Here is a 21,146-nt window from a genome sequence, read left to right on the forward strand (position 1 = left end):
AATGGGTTTCCGGAATAGATCAGTGCCCTTAAGCAAAAGGTCATATAGTTTCAACGAAAAATATCTTTGCTTTAGTGATGAGCCGCTCCATAATCAATGTTATCATGGTAAAATATTGAAATAGCAGGTGGAAAGAAAGAGACAAAGAGAAGGTAAGAGAGAAAGAACCCAAGGATTTTATTATTATTATTTTTTGCAGAGGAACACAAGAAATTAAAGTGGTTTGATCTTAGAGGCCTACATTAGCAGTCGAAAGTCTTAAGCACATCTTTACCATTGAATTATGTGTATTACAATGTTTTTATTGAAGGGAATTAATAGTAGACTAACTCCATGTTAACCCTAGGAATACATTAATATAGTTAGGACTGTGTTAGGACTACAATAATATAATATAAGCTTCTGCACTAAATCCATATTGCTAGTAAATGTGAGTAAATAGTTTTAAATTATGAGTTAGTTGTAGAACAAACTATTTTATTGTACAAAATGAATTGTGTTGATGCAAGTTGGTACATTTCATAAAAAATATAGCTGAGAAGTCTTGGATTTGTAAAACTTTTTCAGCCTTTTGCCAAGGTCTTTGTATGTGCACTGCGTAGAGAAAGGAATTCACATGGCAAGCAACCACCATTGAACCTTTAGTTGAAACTATTGTCCTCATAATTTCAGAACTGAATGTTAAATTGTTTATCCTATATAACCTGACTTAAAACAATTTTGATTGCACCATAAATGGGTATCAATTTCTTATGATGGACCTTTATAAGAAGTTTGGTACATATTGTATTTTGTGTTTAAGGCTAAGATGTCTTAATAATTTTCTGTACATCTTATTCTTTTAATGCAGGGAGCCCAACTGATGGCAGAAAACCAACGATTAAAACAGGTAATAGGTCTCTCTCTTTCTTTTTTCATTATTTTATTTTCTATTTTTCCCCCTTTCTATTTCAGTCATAAAAAATGTCTCTTCCACATATGGAGAATATGTTTAGCACTCAAACACATGTACTTGAACAAGGTCAGTCATCTGAGTCAATTAGCAATATTTGCAACTCATCTGATCCTCCTCAAGACAATGACAGTTCAGACACTTCTCTCAAGTTGGGGTAAGTTTGTAAAATTCCATTGATTTCAATTGTTTTCTCTTCTTCTCTTTGTTTTTTTTTTTTTGGGGGGGGGGGGGGGGGTTTCTGGATGAAGTATGAAATAAGATTCGGGATTCAATCCAAGTATATTTACATCAAACCTCAATATTTAGGGGCCTTATATTTACTAAAGCATGTAGTTGTGGTTCAATAGAGGAACTGGACCAAACTAAGAAATTTGTCCTGAGGTTTAATTATTTCTCGGGATTTAGCATTACAATAAGTACTAGCGTACTATATGTTGGAAATAAAACAAAAATATTGATGGGCCTTTCCTCTCTTACTCTTACAGACACTCACACATAACTTAGCGTATAGAAGAGGCTCACACTCACAAATTAAATAAAGGGAGAGAGAGTGGAGAGGGAAGAGTTAGAACACTTTAATATTTTGTATTTCTCTTCAACTCTTGCATAGAACTTAACAGATGAATAGGTATATATATTACACCATCCAACCTCTAACTCCCACTACATTTGTTTTTTTTACTCTTACATTCATAAATCCCATACATAACTTCAATAAACCTCCCACTACATTTCACTTATGAAACTTCCAATTATTTATGAAAGGTTAATTAAAAAGAAGTTTAACTTCTAACATTCCCCCTTAAACTTGTTTTCTTGATTACTCCAAGTAAGGCTCGTAGCTTGTTGAATGTGCCATACTTGAGTGGTTTAGTGAGTATATCTGCAACCTGATCATGTGACTTCACAAACTCAAGATGAACTTCCTTTCTTGCAATACATTCTCGAATAAAATGATACCTTGTGTCGATGTGTTTGTTTCGGTCATGAAAGACTGGATTCTTTGCAAGAGCTAGTGTTGATTTATTGTCCACAAATATCTTCGTAGCTTCATCTTGCAACACCTGCAACTCCTTTAACAAATTTCTAAGCCAAATTGCAGAACAAACACTGGAGTTAGCAACAACATACTCAGCTTCACAAGTGGAAAGCATCACAATTGGCTGCTTCTTGGACGTCCACGTAAATGCAGTATCACCCATATAGAATACAAAACCAGTAGTACTCTTTCTATCATTAGTGTCTTCGGCCCAATCACTATCACTATAGCCAACAAGTTTAAAATCTTTAGAGAGTGAATACAATAGTCCATAATCCAGTGTACCTTTTAAATAGCGAAGAATTCTCTTGGTAGTCTTCAAATGAGTCATCGTCGGTACTTCCATGTAATGATTAACTAGTACAATGCCAAAAAGAATGTTTGGTCTTGTGCATGTTAGATACCTGAGACTTTCAACCAAACTCTTGAAGAATGTTAAATTAACCTTCTCTTTATCGTCATGCTTTGATAACTTCACTCCACATTCTACAGGGGTGCTAACTGGATTGGAAATTAACATCTCAAACTTCTTGAGAATATACTCTGCATAACCTTTTTGGGAAATAAAAATCCCATCCTCCATCTACTTCACTTCAATGCCTAGATAATAGGCCATAAGTCCAATATCTGTCATTTCAAACTCCTTAGTCATTGCTTTCTTGAAGTCTTCAAACATACTTGAATTGTTGCTTGTAAAAATCAAATCATCTACATACAAAAAAATAATTAAAATATCTCCATTTTTATGCACCTTACAATAAAGCGCATGTTCACGTGGGCATTTAGAAAACCCATTAACTTTGAAATATTTTTCAATTCTACTATTCCAAGCTCTTTGTACCAGTTTTAGGCCATATAGAGCTTTCTTAAACTTCAAAACTTTATCTTCTTGCCCCTCTACAACATAGCCAATAGGCTGCTCAACATAAAGTTCTTCCTCAAGGTAGCCATTCAAAAATGCGAATTTTACATCCAATTGGAAAATTCTCCATTGATTATGAGCTACTAAAGAAATTAGCAATCTTATAGTTTCCAAACGAGCAACTGGGGCAAATACCTCATCATAATCAATACCTTGTCGTTGACTACAACCTTTCACAACCAATCTTGCTTTGTATCTCTCTACCTCTCCTTTTGCATTCTTCTTCAACTTGTACACCCATTTTACACCAGTTGTATTCTTTCCAATTGGAAGAGTTGCAAGTTCCCATGTATAATTCTTCTTTATTGCCCTGATCTCTTCATCCATAGCATTTCTCCATTTTTTGTCTCGCACCGCTTCTTCAAATCCTGTAGGATCACAATCAGCAAATAGATAAAAAAGTGTTACACCATCTGTAATCTTTGTTGAATCGTAAAGATCCTGGAGACTTCTCATTTTTTCTTGGTCTTTCACTAGAACTTCCTTCTAGTAATGACGATGATGATGGACTTTCATGAATGGGAGGCGATGCTACTAGTGATGGAGGTGGAGTGATAGGCTTTTCGTGAACTTCATTCCCTTGATCTTCCTCTTCAGATAGAGGAAAGAAATCAGACTTCTCTTCTTCTTGGGTGCTCCAATCTCACGTGCCTTCTTCATTGAATTCCGCATCTCGACTAACAATGACTTTTCCAGTGCTCGGATTATAGAGCTTATAGCCCTTAGAGCTTGGCTCATAGCCAATGAACACATACTTCTTCCTTTTATCATCTAGCTTTGATCTCTCTTAATTTGGTACATGTGCATATGCAATGCTCCCAAACACACGAAGATGGGAAATTGTAGGCTTCTTCCTACTCCAAGCTTGTTGTGGGGTTTTTTCTTGTACACTTCTTGTGGGGCAACGATTGGACAAATAGATTGCACAATCTATAGCTCCAGCCCAAAATTCTTTAGGAATTTTCTTGCTATTCTACATGCTTTTGGCCATATTAAGAATTGAACGATTCTTTCTTTCTGTTACACCATTTTGTTGTGGTGACCTTGGAACTGTTAGAGGGCAGCAAATCCCATTTGCTTCACAAAATTCTTTGAATTCATTTGATGTGAATTTGCCTCCTCTATCAAATCTTAAGGCCTTAATTTCATGGCCACTACTTTTCTACAAATGCCTTAAATTTCTTAAATGCACCAAATGCTTCAGATTTCTGTTTCAAAAAATAAACCCATGTTTTTCTACTAAAATCATCAATAAAGGAAAGAAAGTAGTTACTTTTACTAAGTGATAATGGCTTGATAGGTCCACACACATCAGTATGAACAAGTTGCAATGACTTGGTTGCTCTTGTACTAGCTTCTTTTGGAAAGCTCTTCCTTGATTGCTTGCCAAGGAGACATCCTTCACAAAACTGGTTAGGATGCTCAATGGAAGGCAATCCTCTCACCATCATCGTCTTTGCCAACAATTGTAGTCCTCCAAAGTTTAAGTGCCCAAATCTTAGATGTCAAGCCAAGAAGAATCTTTAAAACAAGCCTTCAGACATCTAATAACATCATGTCGAATATTTAACAAGAACATTCTATTTCTTGTCATAAGCATATTAGCCATCTCATTATTTTTATGATCCCTTATTAAGCAACTACGATCTTTCAACTGGATATCATAGTTTTTCTCAAGGAGTTGTCCCATAATCAAAATATTAGTTTTCATGCTTGGCACATAATATACATCAAAAACAAATTGATGATCTTCATTCTTTAAACGGATAAGAATTTTACCTATCCTCTTCACTGAAACTTTGGATGAGTCACCAAAGGTAACATTCCCGACCACCGATTCATCAATCTCCATAAAGTTGCTAGCACCAGAGTCAAGATATCACGCACCATTTTCTTCTCTGTCTTCTTCTTTGTATGCCAAAAATAAAGTCGGCTCCACTTCTTCATTCTTATCTTCAATATTGTTAGCTTTCTCCTCAACAGTGTCAGCAGCATTTTTACATTCAGAAGCATAATGTCCATATTTTTGACAATTATAACATTTAATGTTAGAGTTATCATACCTTCTTCTGTATGGTCTTGAGAAACTTCATCTTCCATGATCTCTTGTGGATTGTGAACTTTGACCCGTGAACTTTGACCCCTCTCTTCATAATTGGGAGAGTTTTGACCATTCCTTCCTCTAAATCCTCTCCCTCTACCACGTCCATGTCCTCGGCCTCTTTGGCTACTTTCACGCCACCCTTTCTCATTCAAGGTGAGCTTTGCTTGTACGACTTGCTCCAAAGGTTCATGCTTCTTCTTATTGAGCTTTTCTTCATGGGCTTGTAATGATCCCATGAGCTGGTTAATGGTCACTGGCTCCAAGTCTTTTGATTCCTTAATCACCACAACGATATAGTCAAACTTAGAAGTTAATGACCGTAGGAATTTTTCTACCACATGGACATCATCCAAGTTCTTACCATATCTCTTCAATTGATTTATAATTGCCAACACCCATGAAAAATAATATGAGATAGATTCAGGACCCGTTTGTTACTGTTATTTAAACAACAGTTTTTAGTGTTTAAATAATGTTATACGTATTTTCACACTTTTTTACCTACACGTATTTCCAAAAAATATAAACAACGTTATTAGAAATCTCTTACCAAACGGGCCTTTAGATTCTTTCATGTGCAAACCTTAAAATTCGCCTTTCAATGTTAGAAGGCGAACTTTCTTCACTTTATCAACTCCTGTTAGAGAGTTTTTAAGAATCTCCCATGCTTGCTTAGATGAAGTTGCATTTGCAACTTTCTCGAACATGATTTCATCCAAACCTTGATAAATCAACATACGAGCTTGTTGATCTTTCTTCCAAGCCTTTTGCAAGGCTTCCTTTTAGTTTAGAGTCAAAGATTCTTCATCTTGTGACTCCACATAACCTTTCTCCACAATCTCCCACGCATCTTGGGATCCGAGCAACGCCTTCATTCAGATACTCCAATTTTCAAAGTTTTGTTTGGTAAGTCGGGGAAATTTGAACGATACCATCCCATTGGCAATAGCCATTCTCACCACGAACCAATTGGCTTTAATACCGCTTTGTTGGAAATAAAACAAAAATATTGATGGGTCTTTCCTTTCTTACTCTCACAAACACCCACACACTACTTAGTGTATAGAAGAGACTCACACTCACAAATTAAATAAAGGGAGAGAGTGGGGAGGGAAGAGTTAGAACACTTTAATCTTTTTTATTTCTCTTCAAATCTTGCATAGAACTTGACGGATGAATAGGTTTATATGGTACACCATCCAACCTCTTAACTCCCACTACATTTATTTTTCTAACTCTTACATTCATAAATCCCACACATAAGTTAAATAAACCTCCCACTACATTTAACTTATGAATCTCCCACTTATTTATGTAAGGTTAATTAAAAACAAGTTAAACTTCTAACAATATATTCTTAAATCCATTTTAAAGTAAATTTGGGCTTATCTAGTACTGAAAGATAAATTTGGTGGTGAAATTAATGGTTGCAACCACAAGGTGATGTCATTTTCAACTCATCTTTGAACAATTTGTCTGTTTGTGTAGCAACTTAACTATCATTATTGACACTACCACATACCCTTGGTGCGATGGTCACTCCACAAGTATAAGTGCTTATGAGGTGTGGGGGAGGGTAAGAATCGAGGTTTAAGTCTCTAGGAGGGAGCGTCACGCACATATACACTTAGATTAGATTAAAGTAGAATTTCTTCTTGTAAAAAAAAAAAATTCTCATCATTGACTACATGCCAAGAAATGCATGCTGCTACTATAGAGAAACCATTTGCCTTAGTGCATGTTTCTATGTCAATAGTGAAGATGAAGAAGCATACACGGATTCCCTTTTCTCAAATACAAAAGAAAAAAAAACCATGTCGAAGTAAAATATAAATCCTAGCTAAGAGTTGTAATTAAGTTTCTATAAGACCAATTTATTTCCATCAGTTGATTCAAAGAGAGTATGTATGTGGTATATTTTGGATGCTAAATCATGTTTATGGATAAATCAAATTTGTTTCAATGGAAACTAAAGTAGAAGGTGATGGGAAAGGTTGCTTGTACAGTAGAGACTGGTCTTGGCAAGACATACTATTGATAATTTGCATAAGATGAACTGGAACTCAGATGCTTGAAGAACAGAAAAAGTATTAGTAATTCTCGTAATTTCTTCCAATATCGATGACATGGTAATCCTTAAACAACATATATATTTATACTTTGACAATTGTGCTTATGTTTGTAGGGTTTGCTCCGTTCCTTAAGTTGCATAGTTTGAGTTCTTGATGACAATTCAGAGCATGAAATTGAATCACAATTCTGCAATAGGTTTGTTTATTTATGTGTGATTGTCTTTTGTACATTTTTAGACCCCTTAAAAACATAACTGAATTAACCTAGGTAATTAGCTAAGTGATTACTTAGTTAAATTAACAAATTTAGGTTAACACAAATATATCATATCAATATATAGCAGCGGAAAATAAAAAACACAACGATATGATAACCCAGGAAATCCAAACTAGTAAAAAACCTAGGGAGGATTTAATCTAGCTATCCTCAAGATAAAAAGCAAATCCACTAGAAAAAATCGAAGTTTTACAATAGCGACTTAGACCACTAACATCCACGTGCAAGCTCCGAGACCACGGACTCCTTTCTTTGGCCTTTGCAAAACACAAACACCCACGTTTGTGACTTTGAGATCCCACTCAAAGATTTAGCAACACAAACTCTCCTGTTTGTGACTCCAAGATCACCCTTGAAGGTTTAGATCGTCAGCACATTTGATGACTAGAGAAGGCAACAACTTCTACAATACCGGATCTTGAGATTCCTCAAGTAATAACACCGGTAGAAGATATGAAAGAGCTTTTTAGGAGCAAAATCCTAAAAACAAAAGAGGCACACTCTTCTCTCTCTGAAAAGTCTCATAAAAACGTGCTTAGAGTTTCTTTTATATACTGGGAGTAGATTAAAAACCCTAATCCTTAATGGGCTTGAACTGCTGTTTGGGCTTAATTAAAATATTGCAGATACGACTTTCGATTGATCGAGCCTGTCTTTCGATCGATCAAATCAGACAGATTATGAAATTTTCTTCTTGCAGTTTGTATGTTCTTGAATCTCGACTTGAATCACCTTGAACATTGTCTAATAATACCTATAGACTTTAAGATCTATATCTAGACAAGTTTGTGTTCACGATTTACCAATTGTTCTAAACTTTTAGAACCTAACACCTTTGAAGTAGTACATGTTTGCCTTCGCATTTCTTTTTCAAGAATGGGGCTTTTGAGTACACTTTGTTTGTTTAAGGTCTAAATTTGTTAATGTATACTTTCAAGTAAATCTTGCTCCATCAAACAGGATTCCCACACATTCTCACATTTCATCAAAATCTCCCCCCTTTTGTCACGTATTGACAAAGACAACTCAACAAAGAGTAAACATACGCAATAAAGGATAAGAGAAAACAGAGAATTAAAGGAACACAAAACAATTCAACTCTATAGAAAATAGAGACAACTCCCCCTATGAACAACAAATGTTGAAAACAAGCTTCTCCTCCTATAAAAATAGGAAACACAAAACAAGCGTAGGGAAAAACAGTTTTTTGGAAAATAGGAGGTGGTGAAAAATAAAAACACACAAACCAAACTTAAAAAAACTAAGTTGAGGATACACATGAAGAAAAAATATTTTCTCTTTCAATAAATGCAAACATAACACTATGTGACCCATAAACAGTTGCATGAGTAGAGAAAATATTTGCACATTGATTATTCATCATATTTCTTAAGAAAAATATTTTCTACAGTTCACACATAAAAATAGCATATACTAAAATGTACAAAGGACTCCAAAATTAATCAATCAATTTTTAAATCAAATTGAGTACCTAATTTAGCAAAGTGTATGCATGTTATATGTGAAAACAATTAGAGATATGACTGCAAAACTGCAAAATGGATACCAAAAAATCAATGCAATGCATGTGAATCCTAAACATAAATGATGCATGAAAAAAAATTTGGTCAAATACTTAAAAACTGAAAATTTTTCAGTTTCGATCGGTCAAGCATCAATCGAGCACTGATCGTGCTACGCAGATTCAAACCAAAATTTTTATCGCAATTTCGATCGGTCGAGCAACAGATTCAATCAATCGAAAATCTTGAAAAATCAATTTTTTGAAAAACAAAACATTTTAATGCAGAATCTCCTCAAAGTATAGTATTTCATGAATAAAATGTATGAGTATGAGATTAAAAGTTTTTTAAAAACACTTAAATTTTTTTTTGATAAGTAAGAAAAATTATATTAAAACCTCAGGAAAACAAAAGGACAAACAGAGAGTACAGAGGAGGAAACAAAAAAAAAAGAAAAAGAAAACAAGAAAACAAGAAAACAAGCGAAGCCAACAAAGAACTAATTACAAAGAAGAGAACTTAGAAACATAGGGATAGAATCACTAGAGGTGAGTCCCCAAGCCCTAGACCAATCAAAAAGAGAGCCACTAAAGTAAGCGAGCAGTTGGTCATCAGTTTTGTCCCTGTCCTCAAAAGTACGCCAGTTTCGCTCCCTCCAAATGCACCACATTAGGCACAACGGAGCTAGATTCCAAACTCTAGAAGAGTGCTTTCCGAGCCAGTTCCACCAGCCGAAAAGCGTATCTGCAATCGATTTTGGCAAGACCCAAGAAATCCCAAAAGATCTAAACACTAGGCTCCACAACTGAAAAGCTTTTCCACAATGAAGAAGCAAGTGATTCGCCGTCTCCCCATTACTACGGCACAAAATACACCAATCAACAAAATCAAAGCCTCTACACCGCAGAATGTCCCCTGTAAGAATCTTTTCCCAAGCTGCAGACCAGACAAAGAAGGAGACGTGCATAGGAGCCTTAACCTTCCAAACACCTTTCCAAGGAAAGATAATAGGCAAGGGACATCGAAGCTTATCATAGAACGATCGAACATCAAAAACCCCCTTCTTTGACAGATTCCAAATCATACGGTCTCTTTGCTCAGAAAGAGATAAATTAGAATCCAGGGAATGAAGGAAATCATCCACAACACCCGACTCCCAATCATTCGGATTTCTAAGAAGGAGAACCTTCCAACTTCTCCGGGCCTCAATTCCCAGACGCTCGAGAGACGAGGCTACAGATGCCTCCTTATTAATAGCAATCCCATACACAGCCGGGAAGGATAGATGGAGAGGTAAGTCCCCACACCAATGATCCGTCCAAAACTTCACCCTATCCCCCGCCCCTACCTCGAATCGGATGTGTTTGGAAAACACCTCCCAACCTTTCCGGATACTTCTCCATAAACCACACCCATGAACACCCCTGCCTAATTTGGACGACCAACCCCCCCACTCTTCCCCAAACTTCAAAGCTATAACCCTCCGCCAAAGACGAGTCTCCTCAACCCCAAACCGCCATAGCCATTTTCCTAGTAACGCTTTATTAAACGTAGTTAACTTCCTTATACCCAAACCACCATTAACCTTAGGAGCACACACCTTATCCCACCCCACCAAATGAATCTTCGAATCCCCCCACAAGAAGTCCCTCTGAATCTTCTCAATCTTATTAGCCACATGCGAGGGAATGGTAAAAAGGGATAAAAAGTAAGTAGGAAGGTTAGAAAGCGTACTCTTAAGCAACGTCAACCTACCACCTTTAGATAAATACAACTTCTTCCACCCGGCCAATTTCCTCTGAAATTTCTCCAAGATAGGATTCCATATAGAAGGGGATTTATGGGAAGCCCCCAACAGCATACCAAGATAGGTCATAGGCAAAGACCCAATCCAACAACCCAGAATCTCTGCCAAGGCATGAACATTATTAACCTCCCCTATAGGAACCAACTCGCTCTTCGAGACATTAACCTTCAAACCAGTCACAGCCTGGAAACAAAGGAGAAGCATCCGCACATGAAGGATCTGCTCCACATCCGCATCATAGAATAGAATAGTATCGTCTGCAAACAGAAGATGCGAGACACATTCCCCTACACCCCGACTACCAACAGCTTGGAAACCTTTGATCAAGCCAGCACCTTCTACTCTTTTCAACATCCTACTCAAAACCTCCATCATAACCAAAAACAGCATTGGAGATAGCGGGTCCCCTTGTCTTAGACCCCTCGTGCTCCCAAAAAAATCAGCTAGCGCCCCATTAATCAAAATAGAAAATTGGACAGTAGAGATACAAGTGCGAATCCATCCACACCATTTTTCCCCAAAGCCCATTCTCTTCAAAAGATCTAGAAGAGCCTCCCAATTCACATGATCGTAAGCTTTCTCAATGTCAAGCTTACAAATAACCCCCGGAATCTTGCTCTTAACACGACTATCAACACACTCATTAGCAATAAGAACTGAGTCAAGAATCTGTCTGCCTCCCACAAAACTATTTTGAGACTCAGAAATCAGTTGATCTAATACCTGTTTCAACCTATTTGCCAAAACCTTCGACAAAATCTTGTACAAGCTCCCCACCAAGCTGATAGGCCTGAAGTCTCGAATATTAGAAGCATCATTTTTCTTAGGAATAAGAGCTATAAAGGTCGCATTCAGAGATTTCTCAAACTTACTATGAAGATAGAACTCCTCAAAAACTGCTAGAACATCTCTTTCCACCACTCTCTAGCAATGGTGGAAAAAAGCCATAGAGAAACCATCTGGACCTGGAGCTTTATCTCCCCCCAACTCATTAAGAGCTAGAAGAATCTCCTCCTTCTCGAACCTCCTTTCAAGCCAACCCCTCTCCGACCCATCTATCTGATCAAACTCCAGACCTTCCACAAAGGGCCTCCACTCTTCTGACTCCTGGTACAAATTTTTATAAAAATGCACAACCTGAGCAGCCATCTCAGATTCCTCCTCATAGATCACCCCATCCACCTCCAAGAAACTCAGGTGATTAAACCTTCTCCGGGAATTAACCATCTTATGGAAGAATTTAGTGTTGTTATCTCCTTCCTTAATCCAAAGCATCCTGGATTTCTGTCTCCAAGAGATTTCTTCCAAGGAGAGAAGATTCTCAACTTCAGATCTCGCCACCGCTCTCTCACTAGACTCTGCATCAGAGAGACCAAACTCCCCTTCCTTGGCATCTAAAGACTTCAAAGTTTCTAATAATTGAGACTTTTTGCGACCAACATGACCAAACTCCAAACGATTCCACCGAACGATGTCCTCTTTCAAGGCCTTCAATTTTTTTGGCAAACACAAAACTAGGAGTGCCAGAGAAAGAATGACGATTCCACCAAGACTCAACTCTATCAATAAAGCCTTCCGTCTTGAGCCACATATTCTCAAACCTAAACGGACTTTTCCCCCTCGCTATTCCCCCCACCTCCACTAGAATAGGGAAGTGGTCAGAAACAAGGCGAGGTAAAATCCGTTGGATCACATCCGGATAATGCTCCTCCCACTCCTGAGACACCAAAACTCTGTCTATCCTAGACATCGAAGGCCGAACTGACCCTCTAGACCAGGTATACCTCCCACCCTCCAAAGGCAAATCAATCAAATTAAGGTCCTCGACGAACTCCGAAAAAAGATCCATTGCCGGAGTGAGACGAGAATTACCCAAACGTTCACTAGGGAAGCGGACAATATTGAAATCCCCAATACAACACCAAGGGACATTCCAATATTGTTGAACACCAACCAACTCATCCCACATCAATCCCCTCGCATTGTTATCAATAGGGCCATAAACCCCCGAACAAGCCTAACTGAAACCGTCTCCCACCCCTTGCCACCGCACAGACACAGAGAAAGAACCCACCAAAACTTCCGACCTTTCTAAAACCCTCCTATCCCACATCAGTAGAATCCCACCGGCTGTTTGGACAGCGTCCAAAGCCACCCAATCCACAAAGGGGCAGCTCCACAAATTCCCCACCATCTGTCTGTCCAAACCAGTAAGTTTAGTTTCTTGAAAGCAAATTACATCACACCTCCAATCCCGCAGTAAATTTTTAACAATAGAACGTTTCTGACGGTCATTCAGACCCCTGTTGTCATAATTAACCGAAGATTGTAGGTTCCTCAGCTCTCTCTTCCCTTTATCCTTAAAGATAACAACTTTTCTAGAGAGAGTAACATTCCTATTCACCGCTTTAGCAGTCTCCGTCTCCTTCTCAATCTTTTGTAACAATGCGATGCAAAGCTTCTCATGACGGTTCAAAGGCAACCCCACCAGTTTACTGAAACCAGGGAGTCTATTCTTCACCCATCTTGACGTATCCAATATATTTTCACACCCCACTGCCTCATTACCACAATTCAGATCAGCTGACAAGTGAATCCCAGAGGGAGTAATAGACATCAGAGGGACAGGTGAGCTATCCTCTCCACCCAAACCTTTATCTGAAAGATTCCATCCTTCCTCCACTAACACACTTGCCCCAGGGACAGCACACAAAGACTTTGTGGGTAACTCCACTAACCTGGGTTGCTCAGGTTCAAGGGCAGCAATCGGTGTGAGGCTGACCAAGCCACCATCATCCCTTTCTTGATCCCCCAAAACCACAAGCCCAGCCCTCAAAAAACTCAGAAACAAACCAGAAAGGATACACTCAACCAAGGGCGACGAAATCGCCATTTCTGCCTTACCCGGAGACACCGTGAGCTCACCGGAGTTAGATCCAACGGAGGAGAGCTCGTCGGACCTTCCCGGTGAGAACGGCGGCTCGTCGGAGCTAGTTCCGGCGTCGCCGGCCTTACCCAGAACCAACAAAAGCTCGTCGGAGCTACCGGCGAGAGAGGAATCGACGGCCTCCGGTGGCGACGGTGGCTCGCCAGTGCTACAGCCGACGACGAGCTCGCCAGAGCTGCTGGCGAGAGATGAACCATCCACCAAGTGCTCATCGCGCCAGGCCGGGACTCCAAACTCAGAAACATCCATCAGCAGGGCCTGGGCTGAGCCTCCACCACCAGCCAACGAGCCCTCACCCACTTCAAAAGTGCTTGGGCCAGAAAACACAGGTTTAATGAAACCCACACCTGGGTCAGCCAGCTCTGGGCTTGTTCCAAGGCCCAAATATGGCTTAACAGCAGCCCGTTTGAAGCCCTTAGGAACCCATTTAAGAGAGTTAGAAGCATCCGTGACACTCTCCCTTCCAACTGCCCGAGAAACAAGTCTGCTCTTCGTACCACCCCCTCTCTTTCTCTCCCAGAAAACCCACCTCCTTCCTATCACATCAACTTCCACGACAAGACCTCTCCTTGACCAGCCAGCACTCCAAACGTCACTCTTCTTCCTTCTGTCATAAACTTTTGAATTCAAATTACTGCTAGGTACACTGATCCTAGGGTCTGCCAAAGTTTGCTCACCGCCCTCTGCCTCCTCAAGAATGCAGCTCTCCCTCCTAACCCCTCCCACCCCTTCCATCTTATCAGATAACTTCACCGGAAAATCCCCTACCTTTGCACCTGTGATTCTCAGAATCTCCCCCATCTTCTCTCCTTTATGTGGTAACTTCCCCTTGACTGAGACTCCTGGTTGCATAGGCTTCTTTCTATCCTCTACTCTTCCATGAAAGCCTTGTACAACTTCAGCAAAAGTTCTAGAATGAGCCTCCAGGTTGAACCTCCACACCTGAGGAATGAATTTGGGACCATTTTCTCCCACTGCATAATGAGAAGGATTCAACACTTTTCTAAGTTCAAGGCCAAAAACCCTCCAGCCATATCTCTCTTTACCTTCCAGTATGATAATCGACCTCCTAGACCCACCTGTTTTGAGCTCAGTCAACAGCAAGAACTGGCCAAAGGAGTTGGAACTCCATTGGAGAGTAAAAGTTGTGTCTCCTTCTCTAAGAGAAAAGAACTGTTTGGGGCTCACCCCAACAACAATGTGTTCTATGTTTAACATCAACCAATGTGCTGCGTTCTTGCCCAAGAAAACTGATCTCATAAAGAATTTGCCTCTCTCAAAAATCTGTAGCTTAAAATAACGACCCCCTTCCTCTAAAACTAACTGAAAATGTTTGGACTCAAGGAAGAAACTACGTACCCCCCCCCCCATGTTTTCTCTTTCAGTGGTTTTATAATGGAGGTAGCTTTTCCTCATTTATATCATTTCTCTGATTACTTATCAAAAAAAAACAATCATTACGACACTGGGAATCTTTTGGCAACAGGTAGTTCATCAACTAAACTGATGATAAACACAGTATTCTCACAAGATATGCTTGCTATGTTTGGTTCCTAAGAAAACTGAACTAAAAAAAGATAACATTTTAAACTTTGACCTCAAGTCTCAAACACTTAAATTATCTTCCAAAAATAATTTTCAATCAATTTGACCTCAAGTCTCAAACTTTAAACACATTTTGCATTAAAATCAATGAACTTTAATCTTGGATAGCCATAACAAGATCACACACAATATAATGTACCAAGTTTAATAAAGAGTAATTTGTGTAGTGTGTGCAACTAGCAAAAACTTGAGATATATGTGAAGTGATATATAAATAGAAATCAATCACAATTTCTACAAAATTCATCATATAGAATTTGAAAGAGATTATCACCAAAAAAGTTACATCATATAACTCCTACATCTCCTAGAATAAAAGCTTGCAATCATGTAAGTTTCTTGATTTGCCTCATAATGTACACACCAATTTTATTTGATTGTGAAGATATTAAAGCCTAATAATATACACACTAATTTTAGCATTTAAACCGAGGCTACACCTTATGTTCTTTTTGTGCATGTACTACACTTTCTCGAGTATAAAATCTTACGATATGCACTAAGGTGTTCATGATTGGCTAATAAATAGTTGTGAGATGGTTATTTATGCCTTTCTCAAAAGGTTCAAGTCCGACAATCAAAGACATGTGACTTCAAGAACAAGACAAAGTGATCAAAAACTATAAATATCTCCCACATAACATGCACTACAAAACTCAAACTAGTAAGGTACAATAAAAGAAACTCATCCAAGCTAAACAAGGTACATAAACATGTTATATAAAGATAATACGGCCAATCCTTAATTTTAAATCCAAGATGTGAAATACAAAACACAGAAATCTTTTTGGTTTTAAAAAATTTATGACTAAAAAAAACACATTATGCTAAATGAACAATGCAAATGTAATGCATGACAGTGCTTAACTAAGCTATAGAGGGTACAGAAATAAGAAATATCAAATTCTTAATTAACCCATGAGTACATGTGCAAACTAGTTCATACTCACACAAAATCAAAAATAGCTTAGCACTTATATAACACATACTATCCAAGTTTCTCCACAATGTCAAACATGTTCTAAATCAAGAGAGAGATATCATAATTCATGTAATCCTCAAGAAAAATAAAACAACCAAAAACAGAAACAAAACATGTCCACAAATAATTGAAAGAATTAAATCAGGGACAAGTCAGCAACACTCACCTTAGAGAATCTTTTCTCACCCATCTAACACAAGTCTTCGGCTTTGTAGGTGAAAATCCATGTGAAGCAGAGTGTATTTGAGGGATTACACCAATTTTCTGAGAAAGACTGAAATTCTGCAAATTCCTTTCACAAGCCAACAAGTTTAAAATTTTCAAAATAATATGAAACTGAAAGTTCAAACAGTGTACAAAACACTATGAACGTTTAGACCCCCAATTTACAAATTACCAATTCAAGCTTAATGTCAAATAATTAATGTGCGGAATATGAACATAAGCTTAAAACAGAATTGATAAACAATCTAAATCAAGTAAAATCACATCCACAACAGAAATTAAATAGAAAAGATTAAGGAAAGAAAGATACAAATACAAGGACAACACACGATATGTTATCGAAGAGGAAACCGAAACTCTCAGCGTAAAACCTCTCCGCCACCCTCCAAACGGTAAACAATCCACTAAAGAATGTAATTGGGATACATAAACAGCAGAAGACCCTCCAAGTCTAATCTACCTAATGTACCTAAACCCTCTAAGCTCCTACTCAAACGAGGTTACGCCAAACCTATTTCTTCTTTAGCTTACTGGATTTCGCTATTTGACCATAGCATCAACCAATATGAAATTGGTCCTTTCTTAACTGCTTCCCAAACACCAAGTGGCCTTCTCATATATATGGGTATGGTGAGAAAATGTTTTGGTAATGTACCTCTCAAGGATTTGACAATGGAGAGGAAGAGAGTAGAGGAATTTGAAGAGTCTTTATGTGAGGATTGTGGATGAATCAATCTTGTTTTTCTCTAGGGTTTTTCTCTCAAAATTCTCTCTGGAAGCTCTCTAAATATCGTGGGTATAAGGGTCTATATATAGTAAGGTGAGAAGGAATGTGAAAAGTCAGTTTTTCCCAAATAGGATGGTCTGGCAACTTGGCCTCGCGACTGGGCTGAGTCGCAAGTTCAAGCCGCGAGCTAGCGGCCTGGCCAGCCTGGGACTTTTGTCCTGTAGTGCAATAGCTGGTATGACTTTTCAGCTCCCCTGCATGCTTCACACATGTGCAAACTTTGGCGGCTTGCCAGTCACGAGTCACCCGCGAGTTCCAACTGTAAGTCTCTGCATCCTTGTACAATCTTGAGCATTTCTTCACACTCTCTCACTCACTACCTTTACATGATTCTCATCTAAATACAGGGTTACTAATTACTAAAATACAAGTAAATTTGGCACGGAATAAAGCCAACAAGATGGTTAATAAAATTCAACCTAACAGAAACAATTTATATGGACTTATTGCAAGAGAAATATCATCACATATCCTAGATTGAAACACTGAATGCTTAAATTTCAATTTATGACAATTAGGACGAATGTGACCGGAGACACCACAAAAGTGACAAACAGGAACAAATTTAGGAATATCAATATTTCTAACAACAAATCTAGTCTCAGATTTTGGTTTTTGCCTCAACAAAGAATAATTTGGTCTAATATGATCAACAACACCACAAAGGTGACAGATAGGCACAAAAACAAATTTATTATGCTCTCTAATAGTAGGTTTAGACTTAGGTTTAGAAACTTCAGCGTCTACATCAGAACTTTTACCTTTATCTAACCTAACAAAATAAACCTTTTCTTTATTATTCCTCTTAAAATAAGGGATATAAACTTTCTCAGTTTTAGGTTTAAGAGAAATAGAAACACTTCTGTTATCAGCAGACTTGGTACTAGTCAAATTTTCAATTTTAGCTTTAGATTCAACTAACTTTTGTTCAAAGCTTTTCATCTTCTCATCCTGAGAGGAAATTTGATTTCTCAAAAATTCATTCTTTTTATTAGATTCATCTAATCTAACAATTAATTCATCTTTTTCAAGATTAGCCAATTTCAACTCTTCCTTGAATTTCTTAGCAATTTTCATAGATTTCAATAATCCATTACGAAAAGTTTCACAAGCATCAATAAAATCAACAGAAGCATGAGCAAAAACATGATCAGAAAGACACTTCAAATTATCCATGACAACAGGGGTCAAGGATCAGCTCTTAGATCAAAAGATTTAAAACAAAAGAGCTACCCGCTCTGATACCACTTGTACGTTTTTAGAGCCCTTAAAAACATAACTGAATTAACCTAGGTAATTAGCTAAGTGATTACTTAGTCAAATTAACAAATCTAGGTTAACACAAATATATCATATCAATGTATAGCAGCGGAAAATAAAAAACACAATAATATGATAACCCAGGAAAACCAAACCGGTAAAAAACCTGGGGAGGATTTAACCTAACTATTCTCAAGGTAAAAAGAAAATCCACTAGAAAGAATCGAAGTTTTACAATAGCGACTTAGACCACTAACATCCTATTGCTATCCACCAATAGAAACTTACTGACACGACCACGTGCAAGCTCCGAGACCACAGACTCCTTCTTTTATTGACCTTTGCAAAACACAAACACCCACGTTTGTGACTTTGAAATCCCACTCAAAGGTTTAGCAACACAAACTCTCCTGTTTGTGACTCCAAGACCACCCTTGAAGGTTTAGATCATTAGCACCTTTGATGACTAGAGAAGGCAGAAACTTCTACAGTACCAGATCTTGAGATTCCTCAAGTAATAACACCAGTAGAAGATATGAGAGAGTTTTTTAAGAACAAAACCCTAAAAACAAAAGAGGCACACTCTTCTCTCTCTGAAAAGTTTCATAAAAACGTGCTTAGGGTTTTCTTTATATACTGAGAGAAGTAGATTAGAAACCCTAATCCTTAATGGGCTAGAACTGCTGTTTGGGCTTAATTAAAATTCTGCAGGTACGACTTTCGATCGTTCGGGCCTGTCTTTCGATCGATCGAACCAGACAGATTATGAAATCTTCTTCCTGCAGTTTGTACGTTCTTGAATCTTGACTTGAATCACCTTGAGCATTGTCTAATAATACCTATAGGCTTTAAGATTTATATCTAGACAAATTTGTGTTCACGATTTGCCAATTGTTCTAAACTTTTAGAACCTAACACCTTTGAAGTAGTACATGTCTGCCTTCGCATTTCTTTTTCAAGAATGGGGCTTTTGAGTACACTTTGTTTGTTTAAGGTCTAAATTTGTTAATGTATACTTTCAAGTAAATCTTGCTCCATCAAATAATACTTGTGTGCTTCCTATAATTTTGGAATACAAAGTCTTGCTACAAATTGGGAAAAATGATATCGTAATTCATAATATAATATGATCCCACTGTGCTTTTATTATTTCTTTTTATTGAATTTTTCTAGGGTAAATTGTTCCTCTATTTCAAGTCTTCCTTGACCTATAAAATGCATGTATTATCTTAACCATCACCGCCAAAGAAAATTCAAGACTTGTACTTCACAAATTTTAGCCATTTTCACTAGTTGTTGTCTTGGCTCTCTCTCTCTCTCTCTCTCTCTCTCTCTATATATATATATATATATGTATGTATGTATGTATGAAAAAAATGAAAGTAAATTAATATAGCTACATTTTAAATTATATGCTTACATGTCAAACCTGCATCATATGTATGTAGTTTGGTATTCACGATCAAGTAAACTCATCAAAATTTTCGTTTAACATGTTAGGGCTAGCTAAGACTTATAAATCAAATGTCAATGACTTTTTTAAGTCCCTTTTTTTTTAAAGTTCTTCGTGAAATAGAGAAAAATGGGTTTTTTTTCCCCACTTTTGGGACATAGAAAATTGAATTCAAATCACTAAAAATAGAACAAAAACTTGATCCATGAAGGGTTTTCACTAGTTCTTAGTACTTTGGAATGGGAAAGATTTTTAACACCTCTTTGAAATAATGACATTACATAAAGATTAGGGCACAATTGCTACATCTCTGATTCTTCGAATTCTGCATGTGAACTATGAAATTCTTAAGACGCGCCGCGGTGGGGGGGTGTCTGTGGCTTTAGAGTTTTATTATTTGACACAAACACAAAAACACAATGTGGATCAGCTTCAGTTATATTAAAGTTAGAACCAGCTAGAAGCCTAGAACAGTTGTAAGAGTCAGATGTGAGACTAATAGCATGCTTATTAATTTCCATGAATTTCTAGAGAAGTGATATTCTGTTTAGAGAAATTGGACGATTTAAATGGGAGGGAATCCTTTCCCAAATAATTTATTCCACTTGTTACACAAATGTTGAGAACATCTTGGATGGATAAGCTATGACTTTTTTGCTCAATTTATTTCTGAAAATCAGAATAGATATACAGCCTATTAAAACTGAGTTCCAGTACAGTTCATGATAATTGCTTGTGCAGACTTAAGGGTTTACCCCTGATCAGTCATCCTGGGGTTTCAACCAGGAGAAGCATTCATGGTCCGAAAGGTAACTAATTTGGTTCCCCCATTTGAGGTGCATATCACATTGCATTTCATTTATTTTGAATGTCTACTTCTCAGTAGACAAAATTGAGGCCACGAAGTATTTCTAGTTTTCTACCCTTCCTTTTTTTCCTTCTTTGCTTTTGCAGGGTGGACCCTCAGAAATAAATGTGGCATTAGAATTTGCTGTAAATTCTCTTGAGGTATGTATTTTGTGTCTAGAATTCTAGTACATAGGCTTCTTAATTTGTTTCATAACTTATGTATCCTAGATGCCGTTTCATGTATGATGTTTTATTGATGGTGGCCAAGGTGACATAATAATCAGCACTTGGAAATAAAATGTCATCATAAAAATAGGGTGCCAGGGCCAAATAATGATT

General features: G+C 37.6%; 1 pseudogene; it reads left to right on the forward strand.

Annotated features, from left to right (window-relative positions):
• The window catches only part of LOC115968135, a 33,357-nt pseudogene that overhangs the window by 9,755 nt on the left and 2,456 nt on the right, over positions 1-21,146 (forward strand).

The sequence above is a fragment of the Quercus lobata genome, chromosome 11 (genome assembly GCF_001633185.2).
Source record: "Quercus lobata isolate SW786 chromosome 11, ValleyOak3.0 Primary Assembly, whole genome shotgun sequence".
Taxonomy (NCBI): Eukaryota; Viridiplantae; Streptophyta; class Magnoliopsida; order Fagales; family Fagaceae; genus Quercus; species Quercus lobata.